The sequence below is a fragment of the Microplitis demolitor genome, chromosome 7 (genome assembly GCF_026212275.2).
Source record: "Microplitis demolitor isolate Queensland-Clemson2020A chromosome 7, iyMicDemo2.1a, whole genome shotgun sequence".
NCBI lineage: Eukaryota > Metazoa > Arthropoda > Insecta > Hymenoptera > Braconidae > Microplitis > Microplitis demolitor.
This window is the reverse complement of record NC_068551.1, coordinates 18,372,806-18,398,630: the sequence shown is the minus strand read 5'-3', so window position 1 is coordinate 18,398,630 and position 25,825 is coordinate 18,372,806. Positions and strand designations below refer to the sequence as shown.

Here is a 25,825-nt window from a genome sequence, read left to right as displayed (position 1 = left end):
TGCCCATTAATCAAAAAAATAAAGAAAATTTTTCAATTGCCATTACAAATTTTCGTTTTCATTTTTTTGAATTTTCTGCAAATTTTGAATATAATAGAAATTTATGATTTGAATTTTTTTTTTTTTTTTTTTTTTACTGAAATTCATTAATTTTCATATAAATTATAAAAAATATTTTGTACAAAATTAATATTGAGAGTGAAATTATAAACGTTCTATTATAGACACACTAAAAAGAAATAAAAATATGAATTAAATATAAGAATATCGTGGTGATGTTTTCATCGTATAAATTTATCAAAAGATAATTTTTGAAAAGTCAACTGTTGAGAAAGGAACAGAAATAGAAAGGGGTAAAGTAAAAAAATGTTTCCTTCCGGAGCAAGCAATTTGCAGAATGGAAAGAAGAAACTTACAGTACACCTGCGTCTGGCGTTTTTTTTTCATCTTTTTTCTTTCCCTTTCGAAATTTCGTAAAAGTGTGAGAATGAAAAAAATGTTGTGTGAAGACAACTAAGAGGAAATGGACGCAGCACGGAGAATCTTGAGTTGCGAGGAAAAATATACGTAAAGAAAAAAATCTAAAATGGAATAAAAAAAAAACTAAATAATAATAAAGAAAGAAAATAAAATAAAGGGATGAAAAAAGGCCAGAGAATAAAAAAAAAAGGATAGCAAAGAAAGTAGATGGATGGAAGTGCCAGTAGAAAAGTCTTGATGGTAGCTCGTTTCAATTCTACGAGAAACGTACATGACTATAGCAGTAGTGTGTTGCAGTGTGGGGTCATGCGAACTTGAGAAAACGACAAGGAAAATCGTTTTTTACGTTTTCTTTTTTAAAAAGAAATGCGATATTTTTAACGACACGACATGAAATGAAAAATGATAGCCGAGTCCATTCTGTACTGGTTCAAATTTAATTTAACATCAAAATTAATTTCAACAAATTAAATTTTATTTTTTAAATTATGAAATATTTTTTTTTTTTATAAAAATTAACCTCAAAGTTGATTAATTAAATTTTTTAAACTTCCATAAGAGAAAAATAAATCCCTGTTGTTTAATAAAGACTAATGATGAGAAAAATATGAAAACAAAGTAAAAAAAAAAAAATGAACTAAAGGGATTCACTTTTCATTATTTAAAATTTATTTTCATAAATAATTATTTGAAAATAAATAAATAAATCTCTTAAGCTGGGTATCAGTTTAGTATTAAATGAAGATCAATGATCATTAAAATTGTATAAAAATATAATTTAAGTGAGAGTATGAAATAATAGCCACTTGACTATGTATAATATTTAGATGAGTGAAATGAGAATTGGAAATACTGGAATTAAAATAAAATAAAATGAAAATTAAAATGAAATAAAAGTAGAGAAGAGTAGAGGATATCGAACGCAATAAAATAGCGTGCGTGCAGCAGGCGAACGAATTGAGGTGCTTTTATTATCCAGCCGATGAGTAACGATCGAAAGCTGAGGCAATTTACAATATATATACATATATATGTATATATAAAAAATAATAAAACCAATGAACATACTCGAATGATAAATTTTAAACAATCAATAAGCTGTCGCAACTGAAAGGATTTTATCGAAAGTCCATATTCAGCGAATCTTAACAACTGAGGACTTTGATACATCTTTACTCGATTCTTCCACAAACAAATATATATATATATATATACATATATGAGTATGTAGATGGTAAAGTGTACAGTGGCGAGCGATGAATGGCTCATTTATCCCGCAACAATTGGCAATAGGTGAAAGCACTGCGTAGGATTTTTTTTTATATATATTTATAAATGAAATATTTTATTTATTATATTATTCAACCTCCAAAAATAATTCACACAAGCGTTTTAATTTTTAATTCTTTTGTACTTGTGATCTTTAGATAAATCGATGGCTGTCTGACGTTGTCTGATGTGATGATTAGAATTGTTGTTCTTCATGTATTTAAATGATGAAGAATCATGTCCGGTAACAATAATATAATACAAGTTATCCCAGCCTATGGTTCTCTTGTCACAATAATAATAATCATAACCACAACCATAAACTATAACCATAATCATCATCATGTGCAAATTTAAGTGATGACTCATGATCTCATGATTAAAAGCATGTTTTGTAACATTAGCATCTCTGTATATTATGTTTATTATAATTATAATACATAAATCTTCACCACCAAGTACTTGTATTGAGAAATTTAAACATTATTTTAATTTATATAATTAAATGATACAACGTCTATTAACATTTTTTATAGATTCTTGTGCTTCAGAACTTACATTATATCTTTCAGACTGTCAGATAAATATGTATACATAGATATCTGTATATATGTATAAAATAACAACGAGCCCTTCTGTCGCAACCGTACCAGGGCTGCATTGTCTCATCGCAAGAGAAGACTTTCGTAAGTAAAAGCTTCTTCTTCTTCTTCTTCTTCTTCATAGTTTTCTGTCTCTTACCCTCAAAGTTTCCCCAACATTCACCCTCAATCCCATTCAACTTTTAATTACGACCCCCATTATTCGTCTAAGATTAGGTGGCCCACGATTTATCCCCTGAGAAAGACGTCACGATTTTTCTTTAAAAAAATCCTTAGCACCAAAATTAATTTATTATGTTCCTTTTTTTTTCTTTGATACCAATTTATTAAGTTTATTAAAAATTATATTAGTGTATATTTTAATTGGAAATTGAAAATCGCGGTTAAATTTAATGGAGATTGTGGAATATAAATTTTTGATTTCGCGCCTCGTTGCGACAAATGTGAGGGCATAAATGCGGAAAATCGAAGTCGACAAAGTTATTGGGTGACGTTATATGTATATAGTACATATGTAAATCTATGTATATAAATATATACATATAGATAGTGAGGTAAGAGTGAGCAAGTGTGTATTCCTTTAAATACTGGGATTCAACGGCGAAGACGATGTTTTCTCGGTGGTAGACGTGTACACGGGGATTACAGTTCGGTGCTTTACATCGAGCGGACAAAAAATATTCATGCATTTTGTATGAGAAAAGCGGTTTTGTCAATACCATGTTGTGATCGAAAATGGCCCCTGGGAGATAGGATTTGAATAAAGTACAGTAGCAAGGGAAAACGCTGAGTAAAGAATATCTTTCTCTATCCCTCCCCCGCGATTTTTTAAACTCATCTTCACTCACCCTCTCGGCTACTTGGAACTACCACTACAAATAAATTTATAAACATTTAAAACCAATAAAATTATAAACGTACCGTTTATTGATACAGCAAATCAAATTTACATTCGCATTTCAATCGTACCAAATTTTTTTGAATAAAACATTTATATTTTCAAAAATACACCGAATTAATATGACTAAATGTATATAAGATACAAAATATTTTTATTTTTGTAAATTCGTAAATTTTTTTTTTTTTTTTTGTATTATAAATTATTTAGGATTCCGTTAATTTTTTTCTCTATTTACTGAAATCTCCGCATTATTAAACGCGTCTGTAGGATTTTCACACAAGAGAGAATAATAAAATTAAATCTTCAATTACGAATTTTAGTTTGTCTGTAATATAATTCTCATTTATCAAAATTAATGAGTAACGGATTAAAAATATATTATTCATTTATAATCCATTTGTATTACACATAAATCTTCATATATATATATATATACATAATTTTAATTTATCATAAATATTAAATTAACAAATGGGTAAAATTTTTGGAGTAAGAACCATTGTGTTGATTAAACTCTACATTTGTCGATATTTTATTTTTAATATTAATATTTCACAAATGTATGTATTATGTTTTTTAGTTGAATTAACGTACCATGGAGATTACATTTTAATCTGTAACCGTTTAATTTATTGGTATTGTTCTTTACATAAATCATTCGACCGTTCACCGATTAATGATTTTGTGAATTAATTTTCACACTTCATTAACTAGCTACTTTTATTTTTATCGAAAAAATACGGGTAGACTGTCAAAAGTTTATTGTTGTACCGGCAACGAGGTATTTAGTAAAAGTATGAAAGAAAAAAAAAGTATCGAAAGAAATAAATAAAAAAGTGTAGACCGAAAAGAAAGTAGAAGCAACGAAGCGCGACGGTGACGACGGCGTCGACGAAGATTGGCGGTGGTTATAATACTCGTTCAACAACAACAACAACAACAATAATAATAATAACAACGTCAACAGCAACAACAACAACGACGACGACTTACAGTACCTGTACAGAACGTCGTTTGAGTCGTCGTAGTCGTGCTGGAAATTATTCTCTGCGGGAGCTGCACACGACACGTTGTCGTAGCATTATGGGAATGCTACTTGTGCAAAGGCGCAAGGTAAAGGTGACACCGCGTGTGACCTTGTTACGCGGCATAAAATGCCACTTCGGTAAAGCGAGAAAATCTGTCAAAGTGCCATGTACATTAGTTAAAAATTTCAAATTTGATTTATTAATAACGTCATTTATTATTTTAATAAATAATGAAAGAAGTTTTAAAATCTAGTACACACTTCAAATACTCATTTTGATAACAATTATATTTGAAATTCGTCCACTTTCTGGGAAAACCTCGCAACTACTTTTTTTTCATAGTTCAAATTATAAGTGAAAAACATTCTTTAGTACTGCTATTTCGCAAAAAAAACTTCAAATTTTAATAATTATAACAGAATATTCAAGAGACTTTTCAATTCTAATATTTCCATTAACGCACGTGTAATAGAATAGACATTTTGACTGATTTCTGCACAGAAAAAAAAGTTATCTTGAGTCAAGAAAATATTTCGGAAGACAAATGTTTTCGGGAACCAAGTCAAGATTTTCTTGAGCCAAGAGACTTTGATTGGAGAAGATTTCTACTTTATCTGAGAAAATTCAGGTTTCCAAAATAATTTTTTTGAATCAAGAATATTTACTTTCAGTCGAGAATTTTTTTTTTCTGTGTGAAAAAATAATAATTTTGCAGTTACGAGATTTATCCAGTAAGGGAACGAATTGTCAGTGACGATTTTACTTTTTTCCATTTAATATTCATTTATTTAATTGAAAATTTTTGTATAAAAATTTTCAAATTATTTATTAAGATTGATCTAAGTATTACAATTAAAATTTCTATGCCCGTAATTTCACATTGAATTTTTTCTAAATCTACCGCTATTTTTTCATACTTTTGTCACGCGAATATCGGCAGTAGAAAGTAAAAACAGCCAAAGAAAAAACTGATTGAAATTAACAGACAGTTGACAATTTTTGAATTTTATTTTTTAAAAAATCAATGACAAAAAAAAAAAACTAAAAATATGCATATGTAGAAAATTTCAAAAACCATGGGTGCAATTTTTTCAAATATTTTTTTTTTTTGCAATCTATCATTTTTAAAAAAATCCAAAAATTATTAGACGTCGACTAACCAGTATCATTTGTTTTTTTAAATCTACCGCCATTTTTTCATACTACTGTCACGCGAATGTCGGCAGCACGGAAAGTAAAAACAAAAAAAAAAAAATACGTCGTTGTAGATTGATAATGTCAGTTTTCGACTTGATATATTTATTACAATACTTCAAAAAAAAATCCCAGTATTGATTTCCAATGAAATTCTCCAGATGTCGGAATTTAATGTAAAAGCAATCAAATTAAATTATTGAGTTTTTCGGAAGATATCATAACTACTTATAAATCAACTGACTAACCGATTAACGAAAACAAGAATGAAAAAATTATTTTTTAAAAATTAATATCCAATTTATATGAGTTGAGTAATTCTTAGAATTATTTATGATAATGCATTCTTTGTATAAATATGTTGGTCATAATTCATAATAATTTAGTATAGTATACAAATTGTTCATGGAATTTAATACGAGTGAAGCAGGAAAAGATTTTTCAGTGAGAGTAGAGCACGCTTCGCGTTTGAAGTGTACAAACCTTTTATTTAACTTTCAGGTAAAAAAATACTAGTAAATATAATTTATATTATCGTGATTTAAATTTTTCTGCGTCATTATTGATTAACATTGTTTATATTACGGCAATAAATTATATATAGACGTTGATTTTAATAGCTTGTACACTCATATGTATGGTGATATATGAACATATATATGTATACGCATATGTATATGTATATGTATATGTATATGCGCATTGTACATACGGTAATACATATTCATTTTACATAATCAGAGTTAAACTAAGCGCATTATTGGTACACGTGTGATAAGTAAAGTTGCCGCTACTTATCAAAGATTTAAATTGTATCCGAAATACAATATTCATCTCCATTGTTATTGTTCGATAATCCATACATGCCTGTAAATGCTAATTAAATATATTAATAGAAAATAAACAAAATCTGAAATTGATTGATAATAAACGTCAAAATCGATTATCTAAAAATATGAAAAATGATAAAATTAGACAATAATATATATTTTGTTTTGTTTGTTCTGAATAAGAGAGCAATGAAACTATTAATAAGCCGAAATTTATTGTGTCTATTTGGTTTTCATCAGTATCAATATAATAATAATAATTCGCATTTACCGAGGGACTTTTATAACGAGATATTGATGGCAGTGAGTGGGCGTATGTTCATTTAGTGAGCGGTGGCAAAATATATATATATAAATGTATGTGTATATATAATAGAACCAACATACATACGCGTAAATTTGAGTAAAGGGGAAGAGGAGAGGAGAGCAGAAGAGAAAAGAGATGATGATACAGAGGAGAGTAGTGAAGTGAGGGGAAAAGGTAACGATAATGGCCTAGCAAGTCTTATTCGCCGTCAGAATGAATACATTATTAACGAAGACTGGATTATTCGGTTGCTCTTGTACAGCATCTACATACAGCACAGAACCCGGGCGTGTTATACGACTGTTATTACGACGATTATGAGTACAACTACGTAGATAGTTGCCTACTAGTATATCTTTTGTCAAGTGAATTAATGCCAAGATCGGTATGGGGTTTACAGGCATAATTGAATGATTGCTCATACACGCAACTTTTACAGCCCTCTCTTTCTATTTGTTCTTCGTAATTCTTCTCTCTGGCAACTCAATTATGCACTTCCGCAGCAACCGATTACTCCTACAGTTTTAATCGCTTATGCCAACCAACAGCTAAATAAAACTTTAAACAAACTCATACAACTTGCAGCTGCAGTTATCTTCTGTGAAAACCCAATACCGACTACCGGTTATATTTAATTCCGGGCTGGGCTCTGTAAGAGGCAATAAGCTTGCTGACGTTTATTGTTGTACGTAAAATATGTTTGATATTTAGTGATTATCTAGCGTTTACTATTATTTACGTTCGGCGTCGGGTTATAAACTTTCTGCTGAATTACTGTAGAATAAGTATAAAGGGTTAAACGATGCGTTGCATTACGGGTTCATCATGAGTTTGTATATAACATTATTAGTTGTTGGCTTACTTATCGATGCGCGACGATGGAATGATGGCTAATACACAGCAACTATGATATATATATCTATATATAACAGAGGATTTATAACAGCTTCATATTATCTTTGTGCTTTGGTTCATGTTCAAATGTAGGCAATACATGATCATAATCATGATGCTGATCATAATCATAATCGAACCCCGTATATAGTAGTTGTTGTCGTTATTGAATGATTAGTCGCGCTCCATGTTCTAAATTGAGTTACGCTACATCGGAATTATTGCGGTAGTATTAATACCATCGGGATCGTGACCCGACCGGATTCTCTACCACCGAGACACGATTATATGATCGGTAGATGTGATGTATTCTATTGAGTAGCATCATACAACTTTTATTACAGTCTATACTACGCCATGATAGTGGGCTTATTTTAAACGCTACATACTATTACTATGGGAAAGATAATCGTGTCTTATTCATTTTATTTGAGTAAGACTGCTGGTTAATACAGAGAAAACATTATTTCCTTAGCGGGTCGTAAAAACCTGAACATTAAAGTTCATAAAACGTCGTTGCTCCAAGTATTTATAGGTTATATGACAGGCATTGGCAAAATGCCGGATTGCGTTTAGATATACTTATAGTCGAAAGGGTATACTAGGAATTTTAACCGATGACGAGAGGAAAGAAGAGAAGAAGGAGAGAAAAGAAGAAGAGGAAGCAGATAGAAATTTTTAATAAATTTTAGTTACTTTTATATATAGGTATACAAGTGTAGAAAAAATTATTTCAACTAGGTAAATTTATCTGAAGAGTACTTCACCTAACTATAAGAAAGTTATTTCGAGTAGCCACAACCGAACGAGTAACATCTGTCGTTAATGGCCGCGCTTTAGGGTGCATTTTCGAGTATGTGGTGAATTTTACGATCACTGGGGTTTTAAATTATTTTTCGCTGAGTCATCGCCACCGTAAATAATTGATTTCTCGGTATTTTTATATAAATACATTGTTAATTGTTTGCTCTAATTATCTTTATGAAATGCATGTTAATTATTTATAATTTAATTATATTGATGTGTGTTTGTTTATGTTAATAAGATTGATATGTCGGTAATTCAATAGAGTATGTTTAATTATATTATGGCTAGTGTATTGTTACTGGTTCAATCACGCAGTTATTGTTCACTAGATATCGACGTAATAAAGGTTTGTTTAATGAATAATCCAGTAACTGTACTATGTTATTGTTTTATAATCTGTTTTGTTAAAAGAGAGAGAGAGAGATTTGTCCTGAATACACAAAATTTTTAGATTTTTCAAAAGTTCTTAATTGCTATTAGAAAAATTATCATTCGATTTTAGTCGAAATTGAAACGTCTCGAAATAAAAAAAAAATCCCGTACATCAAACTATTGAAAAATAATCGGGAAAATAAAAAATGATGAGAACTATCTAAAAAAATAAATAAATTTCTTTGAAAAATTTTCCCAGCCCTTCCCTATCTGTCAGTTAATATATGAAAATTGATCGATACGATGTGCAGTAAAATATATATTGATAATTTGTATTATACGGCTTTATCATAAAATAATTTAAATAAATATAAAAACATTGATTGCTCCTGAATGTCGAAATGGTAAAAAATATAAAACCTGGACGGTATTTTATTGTTGACAGTAGCATTCAAATCCAACAGGGCTGTTAAATTTATTACTACGTTTATTACTAAATTTTACATAGCTATATACTCTTTTCCACAAGCATCATATTTTTTTTTCATATACTATTTCTCACATTGACGCATCAATTATTCTGTTCCCACTAATAAAAATATAAATTTCCCTAATAAAATCTATTAGAAAAAAAAAAAAAAAAAAAAAAAGAAATCATTTCCGAAAATAAGAGGACTAATCTACTGACTTACATATAAAATGATGGCGATTTCGTATACATATGACAAATAAATAATAAAATAAAATAAAAATTGAAAAAATGGTTTGGCGCACGCACATTACATGTAACACAGAGGTTCGTGCAACTCAGTAACAGCTTGGTGGTTACTTGTACATTCATTCGTCTGAACAGTGTCGAGTCTGCCCACGGGCCAAATGACTGTAGCCGAGTCTCATTTCGCGGACCAAACGCCGCGGGGAGTACAACGATTTAAGGATAACGTTGGACGGCTCACGTCATAATAAAATTAAATTCCATATCTTGAATCAGGGAACGCGATAGCTACTGCTATGCGCTCGGGCCAGACCTTTTGTGCCTTGTTGTTGTTGCTGGTTGTTAAATAAAAAGCAAAACCACTTTATATATACAATAATAAAAATAATGTGTACCCACGACTAACTCTATTAATATATTATCATTATTATTTGAATTTTTTTAATGAATAGCTTTGGCTTTGATTCATGTTTTCATAGCTAACGACCAGTAACTAGAGTATTTTACTGCATGTCAGCGTCATTTGGTTTCACTTAAGCAGACAAACCCACGTACACACATCTGCGACAAGGTTTGTACCAAGTGCAAGATGATGCTGATGATGACGGTGACGATGACGACGACGATGATGAGAATGATGAGAATGAGGAGAGAAGAGTTGATCGTCGTCGTCGCTGCAGTCTCAAGATGACTTGGATAGTCTTAGTCTCAGTGTTAGTCTCAGTCTTGAGGTTACTTGTCAACTCTCAGCTCGTTTGCTACTCACATTTAGCATGATAATACGGAGGATGCGAGAGTTAAGTATAGTTGAGAAGAGATGTGGATGATGAGAGTCTTATAAAGAAAGTAAGAGAAGAATAGTGTATAGTATAAAGTGTAAGAGTGTCGTATGTAGCACAAAGGTGAGTAGGGACCTGAGAAGAACGAAAAACCAGCGAAATCTGACACTATAATATACAACAAGACACATACCAACTGATGGCCGAGTTTCAACGGTGGCGGCAGGAGATATATCCAGCACGATGCCTGGACGGTGTGCAAACGTCCCCTACACGTGTCAACATGTCGCTTGACACAGATTTTTCGCCTTGATAGTTGCCGTCGTTGGGACCTGGTGTCAGTGTGTTGGTGTCTTGTGTGTCTGGGACGGGTGAGCAGAGCAGGAGCCGGGACAAAAATGAAATAGAGCAGGAGGTGGACGGCAAACACAAAGCTGACTACCTATAAAACCGGGTAGGAAGGTTTAAGGTTCTAAGGTAGGACCTTGGGTCCTGAGGTAGGAATATAAGCCAGCCAGTGCTACACTGTGAGGCGTGTTTGATCAACCTCTGCTCCAAATCCATGGATATCAAGGCGAACCCTAACTTGTGAGAGACCGAACCCGAACTTGAACCAACCATCAGCAGAGTGTAGAATTAACAGTATAAAGAGTTATATAGATGAGCTGAGATGAGATGATGCTGAGAGATGATGAGAATAAGAGACTGTGTGATGTTCATATATATGTATATGTATATATATATATATATACATGTGATTTGATGTGTTCACGGACGACATCGAACCAAGGAACCAGTTTGTTCGTTTGTTGCCACCCGAGCGAGCACACGCGTCATTTTTTTATATCATCCGGCTGACCAACCACCTTTTACTTATAGATATATAAGTGTATATATATTTATACCATTTATTTTACTTTTTTATTATTTATTATAATGATCTTTATTATTATTATTTTTATTTAGTCTTATCTGTTGAGTTGTACGTCATAAGCCGAGGCGTCGAGGACAACCACTCTATAAATGTTGCCAGGTACTAAATTCTAATTTTTTAAAAATCTCACGTTTGAATTATATATTGCAGTGCTGCGCGGATAATTGAGGATACTGGATCGTATTAAATGCGCTCGAGATGGTATTAAGAAGTGAATTGCTACGGCATCGTGTATGTGCGTTAAAATTAAAGCCTGTGAGGTATAATTATATCACTTTTATTCCTTAAAAGACTATTTGACAGTTTTATTTATTTGTTTGTCGATTGTTGGATTAATATACTTTTTATTTAGCTAGCAAATAGACCGAGTAAAATAAAATTTTTTAACCTACGTTCCAATGCAATTCACTACGGGGGTCTTTAATTAAGTCGTCTAATTTAAATACCTGCTGGGTTCTTAAATGCACAAAGCAGTTTTTCCGATTCTACTGACGTTAATTGTTTTATATAAAATTTTTTATAGTATTATTTTTATTTTTTTTGTCTTTCAAGTACATAAATATACATGACTGTTGTGCAATAAAATTTGAAATTAATCGCAGAGCTACGGGAGATGATTAATTGAGAGACAGCGTTTGATGTGAGGTTGATAAAAAAATTAAATAAAAGTTTTAAGAGATTGCCAAACGGCGCTATTGAATTTTTTTTCATTCTCTATACACTTTGACATAATATTTGACATATGAAATTTTAATTGAATTTTTTTATTTCGCGCCAAAGTCAATACACAGCCATATCATTCGAATTAAAATAAGTTTTTAAATTAAAAACTTTATCATCAATACCATGAAATTTTAATTAAAACTATTTTTTTTTTCAATTAAAATCAATAGATATTTTATTTATTTCCCAAAAAATTAATTAAATTTTTTTCCTTTCGTTATCAATTAACTAAATATATAAAATTTCCCAAAAAAAAAAAAATAGAAAATTATTATACTGAGAACACGTGACTTACCACAAAAAAGAGTAATTGATTTCCAAGCTAATATATCTATCGATCAAATATAATTCCTTCACAGTAGAAACAAAACCTCACTGCAGACAATATCCAATATATAAAAAAATATGTATATATAAATACAAAAATAATTGTAAATATATTTGAATGAAAAACAAGTGATTAAAATTCCAGGTTCGAAGATGATCTTATGAATAATAAATACCCACAATACTCTTCTATAATAAACCAATGCATTCACTGCATCTTATCCTCAACACACTCTTAAATTACGTCACTGTTGTCACAGCACGTCAAACAGAACAATTTTAACGACCAAATATTATAACAAAACGAACATAAACAAAAACCACTCGCGATAAAAATCAATATTTGTTGTACATATATATGTACTTTTTTTACCATCCACTAATCAATCAATAGTTACGTGTATCAATTGATAGGAAATATGTAAGTCGAGTTAAAATCTCAGTAGGACATCTCCTGCTCGACTACACGTGACATTCCACAATAAACATACTTGAGGTTACTTCCATCTACACTGAACTATTTGTCACACTATACCTTCCTACACAGCCTCGTATATTAACATATATACACATCAACACACATATATATATATATATAAGAGCACAATTTAATCGGCGTCCGATCGCATTTCAACCATGCCAAGAACACATGGCATCATTCATCGATGCGATACGTTCCACTCAATCATTCACATTGCGCGAGTCATTCGCGAGTGCAACCTTATTGCCAATCCAATCCTGGAGCGGCTTATATATACGCACAGCAGCATAAATAAAAAACAGTGACATGTATAAAAACCACACGGTAAATTTAAAACTACATTTATTCATTCACCAGCACACATATAATGTTATCCAATCCATATACATTTTTTAAAATATATGTATATATTTTTTGAATACACACTGATGTACTTAATTGCACTGATGATTAATAGCAGGAGTAATTATTATTATTGTTGCAATTAAGAGTTAAGTGAAATGTACTTAAGGAAAGATTTAAGGTATTCGACAACAGATAATCACCATCACTTTCACGTTGTTACTAGTTTACCAGTACCAAAGTTAAGTAGTTTAACTATTATATATGTACGTACATTACTAATTTAATGTTGTGTAGTTTAATGTAATGGAATATAAGATATAGGTATAGTTATTTTGGAGCACTACCGGTGTCGCGATAAAGTTGGGAAATCTGATAAAACTTTGGACGTCTGAATAGATTGCACAGGTAGATATTTACATATATATACATATATGTATATGTTTAAAGTTTAAGTTAAGTGTGTAGCGGTCCAGTCTCGGAAGACACGCTCGTTGAACTGTCGTACTGAGCAACTGAGACTACGGTTTAGTATAAAGCAACCGTTGGTTCTTAGCTACAGGCTTTGCGCCCCTCCAAACCCGCTAACATACTCGACGCCAATCGAATGCGCGTACCTTTGTAAAGGTGTACAATCAGTTTATTATGTATGCATATGTCGGATCATTTTGATACGTGGATTTTAAACACGTGTTTTGTGATATGGATTACGGGTTCTATTGGACAATAGACGAGGGATGTCATGCCGAGTGGCGGTTAATTAGTTTTTCGATTCAAAGTCGACTATGTATTTATTTTATTATTATATACCAATTTCGAAGCCCAGGAAATGCACATTGTACCAGTAACAAGCCGTCTAACTGCCTTTTTCTAATTTTGTGGGAGAGATAAAAATCAGTAAATTAGTTTTTTTTTTTAAAAAAAGAAAACAATATATGTGAAGAAGTTCATATATAAGATGAAATTTTTTCTTCTACTGATGTGTATAAAAATTTTTTTTTATTATGGAAATTACTAGCGGAAAGTGTGAAAAAGTTTTTTTTTTTCAAAAATGCGGAATTGGAAAAATTTACCAGAGGAGGTCAATATTTATATTTAATGATACTAAATAATTACAATTTACAGTACAGTTTAAAATTTAAATTATCAAGAAATATAATTTTGGGAGAAAAAAGCTGCGGATATTTTGAATTCTTTAAGAATAGTTGTAAAATTTATAAAACACGATTTAAAACCACTGAAAAAAATTTGTACTTGAATTTACATATATTTAAAAAAAAAAATATGACTGACGACTCAATTCGAGATAAAACCGCAAAAGAAAAATTTTTAAAAACAAGTTTCCTTACATTTTTATCGTTACTCAGAAAAAAATCTGTCCATCGGTTGACCCTGCGGGCCAGCCCTAAAACTTCCCGTTCCTTCAGCTCGAAAACATTGTTGTAAATACATTTTTTAGCTTTTCGAGCTCGAAAATTCTGTTGTATGCTATTGTTTTCGGAAAAAACCGTCTTTTAGCATTTCTTTATCCCACGATATCTTACGAACGAATTAACCGATTGAGATGGTTGAGGCGGCAATCGACGCGATTTATTGAGTTCTAGAGCTGATTAAATTTTGAAATTGATCGATCGAGCCATTTCTGAAAAATTTGAAAAAAACTAAAAAAAAAAAAAAAAATTTTTTTTTTTTGTTTTTCTTCCATATCTTAGAGTCTATTTGATCGATCGGTTTGAAATTTTCAGAAAAGTTGACGGCCAACAAACTCTTTTGATTGCCACCTCAAACATTTTAATCGGTCACTTCATTAAAAAGATATTAAAAGTTTACATCCACACACACACACACATACACACGTGCACACACACATACATACAGACACTCGGACATCCTTCTGAAATTAGTCAGAATAGCTTCCTAGGATTTCAAAACGTCGACATCTGATGAAAACTCGATTTTCGAAAATCAGAGTGAAACCAATAATTTCCCGAATTTTTTAAAATTAATAATTTTCTTAGCGGGAAGTTAAAAAATGATTTCTTTACGTAAAATATTTTTACTCGCCCCTAGAAATTTTTTGAATTATGAATTAAAAATAAAAATTTTCATAAAGCGAGAAAAAATTTAGTATGCCAAGAAATTTTTTCTACTCCTACTATAATTTGTGGTTTCATTTCATAATGCAAAATATTTCTTGCGCCAAGAAATCCTTTTTTCCTGTCTATAAAATATACAATTATAGAATGAATTTTTACGACTATTGAAAAAAAAATATTCATACATATTTCCACATAAATTTGTGGGAAATCGATTCTGGCCGGGTTTCTACTCCTCTTTGCTACCAAATTTGATAGTGATACCAATTAAACATTATTTATCATAAATCATCCTTCAATCAAATTGATACACTTAAGTGAGTTTTAGATCGCCTGTCTGGAAAGTAAGTTTGCAATTGATATGTTTCTGATATTCGATCGCATTTAATATTTAATACTCAGGTGAATTAGTAAGTAGAGCTCGAAAACAGTAATTAATTTATGATATGTATTAGTTTGGATTTGTTTAAAACTACGATACCATTTAATGAAATTTATACACGAGCGATAGTTTACTCGTTAGTTTATTATTTCAATTTGTTCAACGGAGAGTTATTGTTAATTAAATATTATAACTCATTAAATTTAAATTTAATATCTATCAAGTTTTGTTTCTGACTGTTTATTAATTAAGTTTATATATTTTTTAATTAATCAACCGAGTGGTTTATGAAATTATTAACTTTTTCAATTTAATATTTAATATTTATTATTATTGATATCTGTTCTGTGAAATAGAGGGAAATAAATTTCAATTTCGAGATAATAGTTTAATTTCAGTGAAACTTACGATTGGATTAGTAAGTCTGATAAAGTATAATATTAATCATCATATTCCGAGTAATTTATACCATTAAGATTGCGCTCATATAAATTTCTAATTAATATTACATATGATGTTAAATAATTAAACTTTAGTCACTTAGTCACATCCCAGCAACAAATTATTCATCCATAGATTTATAATAATATCCCATTGTTTTATTAAACATTTAAATAAGTAAATTTAATTATCAGTCATCAATAATTTCATCATAAATTAATAACTATTAATTACAACCCTGGATTAAAAGTTGCTGACATTTGCATTAGGTATCTAATATTATTAATATTATCCAACCGATAAATATTTATCTGAATAATTTAAATTGAAAGTATTACGTAAATAACAAGTAAATATATATGTATATATTTATAAGCATTATAAATACTGCATAAATATGGGAGTTAAAAATAATAAAGAAGATAAATACTAAAAACAATTTAATTTAATATGACAGTAAAAAATAAATTGAAATTCAATTTATTATATTGTCAGGGGATAACAAAAGTCAGAGCAGTATCTCCGAGTGTCTAATCTTTTAACAAGAAAATAAATTTTATTTTTCCTTTTGCGATAGTAAACCCAGTACTCTGGTGATGCTAGTGGTGGTGGCATCAGCATAGAATTTTCCCAACCACAACAACATTCGTGTATCTATAAATTGTACTCAAGCTTTTCCGCCGGAGCGCAAAGTACTTTTCGTTTAAGCTCTTGGGCTGAACTCGTTACCCAACGTAACTCTGTATACCACTCCTACAAGGGCTTGGATACATATATAGATATATATATATATATATATATGTTATGTGATGGTGTATAAAGAGAAGTGAGAACGAGAAAAAACGTAGTCGCGATAGAGCTAAGGGGCGGGTTGTAACTATATACAGTAAAAGAACCCGGTACTACAACGGAAGAGGTGTTTTATAAAGGTACATCCTAGGAAGTTGCAACTTGGACACCCAGGATTATCGACGATTACGCTCGAGAAGTTTATCCTCTTTCTATTCGAGTTTCTGAGTGGAGGGCCTGTCGGTCTTACGATTATTCTTTTGCTAAAATGTTAATATACAAGCAAACTAGTCCCTCAACTTGGAGAAGATTGATATTACTTATGTATAGATGGATGTATATTGAAGCAGAAGCAATTGTAAATTATATATGTGTAAGTATATGTACGTGTGAATAGGAAGATGTATTTTATATAATGTATTATTTACAATACAAATATATAAAGTTGATTTCTCTTCTTTAAAACTTCTCACGATCACTCTCACGTCTTGTTGGTGTGCTAATTGTTGGCCTCGAATAGCAACAATTTTCATTCCAACCGACAGCCGCATCCCATCAGCTCAGTAATTACTTTGAAACGATAGTATACTATTAAAACGACTGGCAAGTGGATCAGAGAACGTCTGTGCCAATTTCATTAATGACTATACTAGAATTCCGAAATAAATGAGAAGTACTGTTTTAAAAACGCCATGTCAATTCAACACTAATGACTTCATTTTTCAATTTTTTCACCCCTTGTTTATATACTTTTTATCGATCGCTAGATTATTGAGTTATTGTTGCTAAGGAAGTTTCGACGATGCGTCACTCAATTCAAGATTACTTGCTTGCTATCATTAGCTTCTATTTATGAGTATTTTTTTTATATAAATAACTTGATGATGATGACTTTGAATTTTTTATTGTGTATTAAAAACGTTCATTTAAAAGATAAATAAATTTTTAATTATAAATTTCTTTGACTACCTGTTTATTGTGTTTTTAAATTGACAATACCGCATTTTGTTATTACTTTGTGGTATATTTATATATGTCTCTGGTTTTATAGCCTATTCTATTATACTCGTTAAACTTTTTTAAAAAAACCATTTATTTTATTTTTTTAGGCCACCCCATTTTGATGATCCTGAAGTTAACGGACAATTGACAATTTTCGAATTTTTTTTTAGTACATAAATTACGAAAAAAAAAAAAAAATAAAAATAAAAATATGGGCATGTAGAAAATTAAAAAAACTATAAGTGCAATTTTTTAAATTATTTTTTTTTATGATTTATCATTGTTAAAATAAATCCAAAATTTTTTAGATGCCGGCTAGCTTCAGTATTATCCTTTTTGTCCAGAAAAAAAAAAAGAATTTAAGGCCATTAAAAAAATTCGTCTTTTTTACTTTAGATAGCAATGAAAAAATATGTACAATATATAATTTAAAATTTTGGCAAACAATTGAGTATTTAAATTTATCAAATCAAAGTCGTTCATAAAATACGTCACGTAAAATTTTACCCCCCAATTTTAGACCCCCTCTCCGATTTGTCGCGCTATGCTACATTTTCTGCCACCCCCCTATCAAATATATAGAAATATTTATGTATTTACAAATATAAAACGAATGACTTTTAATCGTAAAAAAAAAAAATCAAAACAAACCGAGAGAAAAATTTGAAAAATTATTTAATGAGCTGTGAACATCACATTTCTTTGAACCCCCCGACCCCTTGTCACTGTAAGCTAACCCCCTCCCCCATAAGTTTCAACATATTTTAAAAACGGCCCCATATAAAAAATAAATGTTTTTTTAAACAGTAACTAAACTCCAATGTCCTGAATAGTCAGATTTAAAGATAAAAATAATTTTGTTAATTATCTCCTGCGTGTGATATGATGCATTGAATTTTTTATCGGTTATTGCTAATTACCGATAATAATTAAAATAATTAAAAACACACAATGCATCCGGATATTGAAATTTTGTATCCGGTAGTGGTACATTTAACACGATAATTATATAAAACAAAGTACGTTACCATATGCTGATGTCGAACCCCACCAGGTTTCCTGTTGATCCTAGAACAACAAAATAAACGTAAATAAATAAACGTTTATTTGCTAAAAAATATTAAATTAATTATACGAGATCGTTAAAATAATCAGGGATTATTTAAATACTGGTCTAAATGGTTAAAAGTTAATGACACTGATATAGTGGGAGCATCGGAGAATGAATTACTGTACATCGATCTTTCCTACACCGCGCACATTTATATCTATATCTATACATAAATATAAATATATATATATATATATATATATATATATATATATATATATATATATATATATATATAGATAGTGAGTACACGTTGAATGTTCTCATGACCACGAGTCGGGCTATTATACGCCGCGTCGAACAGTAATTAATGCATCTTTGGGATTATCCGTGCACTCGTCCACATCGAACGCCGATGAGAAATTATCCGTGTCCAAGCGTCACCGGTGAATGCAGTCGTTACGCTTAGCAGCTCACCCATACCGTCCCCACATACTCATCAGCAGGATCTATATATTACATCGAGAGTTAACTTTATGATATCCAGAGGATAAATAATGTTTTAAACCGCCAAAATATTTAAAATCTTAGCTTTGCTTCTGATAATTATTGCACTCTCTTAAACATATTATTTTAATTATAATAAATAATAAAATATATAAATTAATGAATAACTTTATTATTATTATTGTTGTTACTTTATTTAACATCTGATTAAGTGTAATTTTGTTTATGGGTATGCGTGTATACAAGAAGCTTAGCTGCTGCTGTTGCTGTTGCTGCTGCTGCCGTGGAGGTTTTGCGTGGTGTATCAATGTGACAGCGGGGGCCGTGACGAAGCAAGTATAATAAGCTTTGGATCTCTGATGATGCAGTGGATAGGTAAAAGGTATACTATATATATGATATAAAAGGGATATATGCAGTATCCAGTATATAGTGGGAGGGAGAGAATGCATGTGAGTTTGAATAAAATAAATAATAATAAAAATAAAGTTTGTGGGTATGAGTGAGAAGAAGAGATGTCGCCATCGCGTGTTTCGAGCCGGTTGCATACAACGTCGGCGTAAATGATAAAAACCGACGGCTGAACGAGAGACGACCGGTTCAACTACACAACACTTTGCTTCTTGGCTATATAATATAACATATACTGCAAGACTACACTACATATTGAGGATGTGTGCAGATATTATGCACACCGAAATGATGCACTGCTACACACCGGCACACACTGTGCGGCTAAACCTCAATAAGCGTTAAGACTCCATGCAAATATACCAACCAATTATAAAACGACGCTGTAACTCTCATGATATATTATCAATTTTCAAGGTGCAATTCTCTACGGCTAAATCTTATCTCGCTTTCGGGATTTTTCGAGAGACGTACGACGAAAATTATGTTTATTTTTTTTTTAATTATTTGGTTTGGTTGAGTGATACAGATATGGATATATAAATATTGAGATCTTGTTTTTTTTTAATCAAACTTTTGTTTTCTTTCAAAGAATTTCATGAGTTGTGATCAAACTCGGCTGTGGTGTCAAGTGATGGGCTCTTGGAATTGTTTGCTAAATAAACTGATGAGTTAATTTAATCAAGGCTTTGTTGAGATAAAAATGAGAAGAGGCGAAATTCAAGGGGCAGAGAGGGAACTTTGAAGATTTTTTTTTTTTAATATGAGAAAGTGAAATTGATATGGGATGAATTTGAGCAATTTTAATTTTGAATAAAAAAATTTTTAACTTCAAATCAACTTGAAATTTTTTGTTAAGCTTTAATTAATTTTTTTTTTAATAATGAATTTAATGTTTAGGAAGAAATGTATTTATTTACGTTGCAAATATATGTAATGAATATAAATGATAAAAAAAAAAAATTCTCAACTTTTCTCGTTTTTTTTTTTTTCGTTTTTTTATTCAGAAAATAAAAATTTTTAAATAAAATTTTAAGTGCCTATTTTGCACGGCATTAATTACTTCCCTATTAAGTCATATTAATTTGAAATAATTTTTGTACACTGTAAAACATTAGCGGAATAAATTTTGAGCGGATGATTACTAATTTATTTGATTCCCTCAGAGTAAAAGTTATTCCAAAGAAGAGTTTAATTTGAAATCGAAAATCCCGTTTGGAGTGAAATTCACTCCTGAAAGAAGTGAAAACTGACTTAAAAAAAAAATCTAGATCACTCCAAAATCACTCAGTTAAAGAAACAAACTCTCTAGTTACTCCATATGCAGAATGATTTTTTTTTACTCTGTAACCCCGAGTGACGAAGTGATTTCAGATTTAACTAAAATCCGTCATCACTTCAGGTTCATTTCCAATTTTCTTCAGCGCATGCGGTTTCCACTCCTTTATTAATAAATTTTGTTAAATTAATTTTGAAGAATGTTTGGAATTCGTGTTTTATTGTGATTTGAAAAAGAAAAAAAAATATTTTGTCGTTAATTACTGTCAACTGCGTATCTTGAAGGCTTGCTCTTGAGAATATCTTCAGAGAGCAAGAGGTAAGTTTGTAAAGTCGTCGATATCCTTTATACGTCTCTGACGTATGGTTACTCGTGTGTATAATATATACAACTTGAGTATCAAACGAAAACATTCTGTGGTCGAGTGGTGCCTTTTAGTCTACACACATACCTTACGAGCTCACTACATATGCTGACAATTATGTTATCTTTTTTAACTTTATTTATTTATTTTTTTTCCTTTCCAATGAATCTTATTATTTTATTTTATCCCGTCGTTTTATTTAACTTTTAAAAATGCGCGATATCATAACAGTATACTTGACTCTTTCATTCTTTTATTACATGAATCATAAAAACAATTTTTTTATTATTATTTTATTATATAAAGAATAACAGACTTTTATATAAGATAAAAAATTAAAGCTTCGTTAATAAATTTTTTACTTTATTTTATTAAATACTTAACTAATTAAATTAAATTTTTTTAATTACTATAATTTAGTTTTATTTAAACGGACTTATAATTATGAAAAAAATTTAATAAATTTACGTTATTTATTTTTTTCAACTCAAAGCTTAAAACATCCATAGTTCAAAAGTCAATATTTAACTTTGTACTAATTAAATATAACTTTAAACTTAATAAAGAACTTTTTACGAGTGACTGGAATGCATATTCAATTGATAATTAAAAGTTTATGGTAAATATTAATAAATTATCAATTTCATATCTAGATATATACGTACATATATTATATATAAATAAAGAACAAGGCCAGGCAAAACGGAAAAGCTAAAAAAAATTACCTCTTTCATCCATAATACGATAAATATTTTATTTAATTTTTATATATATATATATATAAAGAATACAAAAAAAATTTATTCATTTTTGGTCAGAATGGGGTAGCAAAAAAAAAAAAACGTTAATTTTGTTTTTTCATATTTTGAAGAAAATCTAACAAGTAGTGATTTGTACATGAATTGAAATATGAAATATGATGCAATATAATTTGAAAGTAAAAACATTGGAAAAAATTTTCAAAAATAATTCTTGGCTAGGTCACTATTTCAATAAATATAAAATTTTGAATAAATTTTTTTACTAAAGTTTTTGGGTACTTCACTTTTTCTAGCCCTTTCCTTTATTAAATAAATTTATTTTCCTCTCAAAAACTGAATTTGAGTTGAGAAAAATATTTTGATTTTATGCAAAAGCTACACAGAATAAAATTATCAATTGAAATAAATATTTTTGATTCGAGAAAATTTTTTTGAAAACCTTAATTTTCACTCAAAATAAATTTTTTTTTCTATACAGTGAATTTCGTCATAGATCATATTCATTAGAGTACCAAGTCATCATAAAAAATTAAAAAAAAAAAAAACACTAAATTTGGATCAACCTCCCCCTTAATCGAGAAAAAATTTTATAAACATCATTTTTAAAAAAAAAACAGTAACATTCTGTAAAACAATTTAAAAAATAAATAACTAAGCTGGCAAGCTTATCCTTGTGCTCATTACTGTGAACTTCTAAATAATTTAAGAAATAAATAGTAAAAGATTTGTCAAGTTGTATAAAAGTTAAATTGTCTATACTGATGTTATATGTATAAACATATATCCAGTTAAACGTGGAAACATTTGAAATGTATTTTTTAGTTGAAGTAGACACGTGTGCGTATATTGGGTGAAAGTTTAATGTGTGGAATGAGAGTACGCGGAAAGATTCGCGGAATGTGTTGTCGCAAGTGGTGTATAATACTCAGGATTCATGGGGTAGGAAAGCTCTTTCGGACTCGAGAGAGGAGGGAACTTGCGCGTAACGGAAAAATGGGATTCGTACACGAGTGTGTCGTATTCATCGTAGTCGACGTCGTGATTCAGGAACCTTGGACTGTACCATGAATTTTCAATGGCGGGGAAAACACTAGAGCATGGAGCATGATGCATGGCACTCTAAATCGAGTTTTCGTTCGTTTGTTAAACTTGCTTTTCGTTTTACCGTCTACTCTTACTACTATACTCTTTACTATACCGAGTCTACTTCGACTATGCGCCACAGCAGACTCCGAAAAAGCTTTAAATTGTAACCAAAAAATAAACAAGTGTTTAGATTTTATTATTTTTTTTTTTTTTTTATCAACTTTATGAGTTTATGTAACGTAAAAAATTTTTTTAAAAGTAAAATAAAATAATTTAGTTGGTCAAAATTACATTTTCATTACACTGCGATGTTATATATTTCCAGTTCACTGTTGAACGTTCGTCACTTTAAAAAGTATGAAAGATGGATATCTTTCTGAGTAATAACTCAATTTCACTTCATCCGTCTACAAAGTTCTGGAAACGTAACGATGTTTCCTCGACTCTCTTAGAGTTACTTTTTTTTTTTTTTTTTTTTTTTTTTTTTTTTTTTTTTTTACTCGCGAACTTGGTTTTTATTTATATATATCTATATACATAAATATAAATATAAAATAAAATAGTATACGCTAGATATATTTTATAATTGAGCGCATAAAAGAAGCATTTGGAGTAAAATTGTGTTTACATTTATGTCATTTTGAAAATAAATATTTATTCAGTTCTTTTGTAAATTAAATTTCATCGAATTATTCAACTCTCTTTGATATTTATAGCACTAAATTGTTGCCAATAATACAGTTATTTAATATATATATTAAATGAGTAATAAATATAAATATTATCAGTTTATTGAACAAACAGATGTTAAGGATAAAGATAAGAAGATAATTTATAAATCACCATCAATATATATATTAATTTATATATTTTTTTATAGCTGTAAGTTTGTTTTAATTTATAAGAAATCTTATATGTTCTTGTCAGGTTTATTATCATGTTAAACATTTTTATTTTCTATGAAATTTGTGAGCCACCGAAGTAAAAAACGTGAAGGCGTACATGAATCTTTTAACCTGGACCGTGTATAAATAATGCGGAAGTTGCGGAAGTGATTTATCGTGAGAAAAAAAAATACTGGATAATAAAAAAGTAAAAAGTACATTTAAAAGTAAAAGAAAAAAAGTAAAGAGGTAGAAGTGGTGGTAGAAATGGAGCTGGAGGAATAAGCAAGAATACGTAAATGAACGAAAAATGTGGACAGTACCAGGACGGAGAAGACACATGGTCCAGCCCGGTGGGTTACTTGGTGGCTGCGCTTACGTTATAAAGTAGACTGGTGCCTGGGCAACACACTGCACTGGTATATGGCTAAACAGTGGGCATATATTATGGTTATTCGTCGAGGAATACACGTCGGTGCAATTCGCAATGGGGGTCTTTAATTATGATTTACTAAAAGATTATTATTTTTTTATTTTCACTTTGAACCCTTTTTTTTCCTCGCAAAAATATCTAGCAGGCTCGCTGCCCTTTTCATACTTTTATTGCAATGGTATTCATTCACTAGATTTTTATGAATGAATTTATTTAATTAATTTATATTTCGTACTTTATTTATTATAAATTTGAAAACCAACCGGTTTAATGTAAAAATAATTAATTTTAAACTTTTTTAAAATTACCGGGTAATTTAAATTAAAGTGTTTATATTAATGACCGGGTCTTAATTACTGTATTAAAATAAAATAAATTAATTGTTTAATTTTATAAACTCGGTAGTTAGTACACTGAGAGAACAATTTATTCAAATATTAATCAAATTTATCGATATATAGTAAACGGTTTCTTAAATATTATTAAATATTGACACAAACATCAAAATTAGAAATAATTTTTGCATGTCTCATTTTCATCATAATTCTTTCATGACACTTATTTTTAACTTCCCGCTTAGAAAATCGATGATTTTCAAAAATTTCGGAAAATTATTGTTTTCACCCCGATTTTTGAAAATCGAGTTTTCATCAGATGTTGACGTTTTGAGGTCCTAGAGCCATTCTGTCAAGTCACCGGACAGAAAACTTAGAAAAATCTTTGTCCTTTACTTTTATGTGCCAGCGATATTTTAAAAGATTTGTCTGAAGCTTCCACAGAAAATATACACTCAGCACGTAAACATTCCGTACTCACTACATAAACAATCCATACTCAGCACGTAAACAATCCATACTCGGGGCTCGGTGTTGGAAAAAAAAAAATAATGTTCGTTCACTTTTATGTACAAGTGATATTAGAGAATTTTTTTCTCAATCCTAGAGAAATCCTAGATTCAGCCTAGAGAAAACTTAGGAGAATTTTTTGTATCACAACAATGTCTTCGAGCTCAAGGAGGTGGAAAACAACGGGAAGTTTCAGGACTGGCCCGCAGGGTCAACCGATAGACAGATTTTTTTATCTTTAATTATTATTTAAACAAGCATGAAAATTTATTAACTGTAACACAGCTATCAGGCAGTAGTAAGGAGAGAATACGATGTCTGAATACTGTACAAATCTCACGTACCAATAATTAATGCAAGTTTATCAAATATTAATAAACTTATACTAAATATTGATCAGCGACCTATCAAATGTTAACATAAATCTATTATTTAATAAATATAGTCAAATATTTATACAAATAATTTATCAAATGTTAGTAAATTTTTTTCTCAGTGTAACTCTAAAT

General features: G+C 30.0%; 1 protein-coding gene across 2 annotated transcripts in view; it reads right to left on the bottom strand.

The window, feature by feature from the left end:
* The window catches only part of LOC103574142 (latrophilin Cirl), a 211,846-nt gene that overhangs the window by 123,055 nt on the left and 62,966 nt on the right, over positions 1-25,825 (bottom strand). The window contains exon 3 of one of the 2 annotated variants that reach the window (XM_008553519.3): positions 18,724-18,763. The gene's annotated coding sequence lies outside the window, so the exon portion shown is untranslated. Of the gene's footprint in view, positions 1-12,130; positions 13,485-18,723; positions 18,764-25,825 lie in introns of those variants that run through there. The other variant, XM_053740374.1, reaches the window with a different exon arrangement.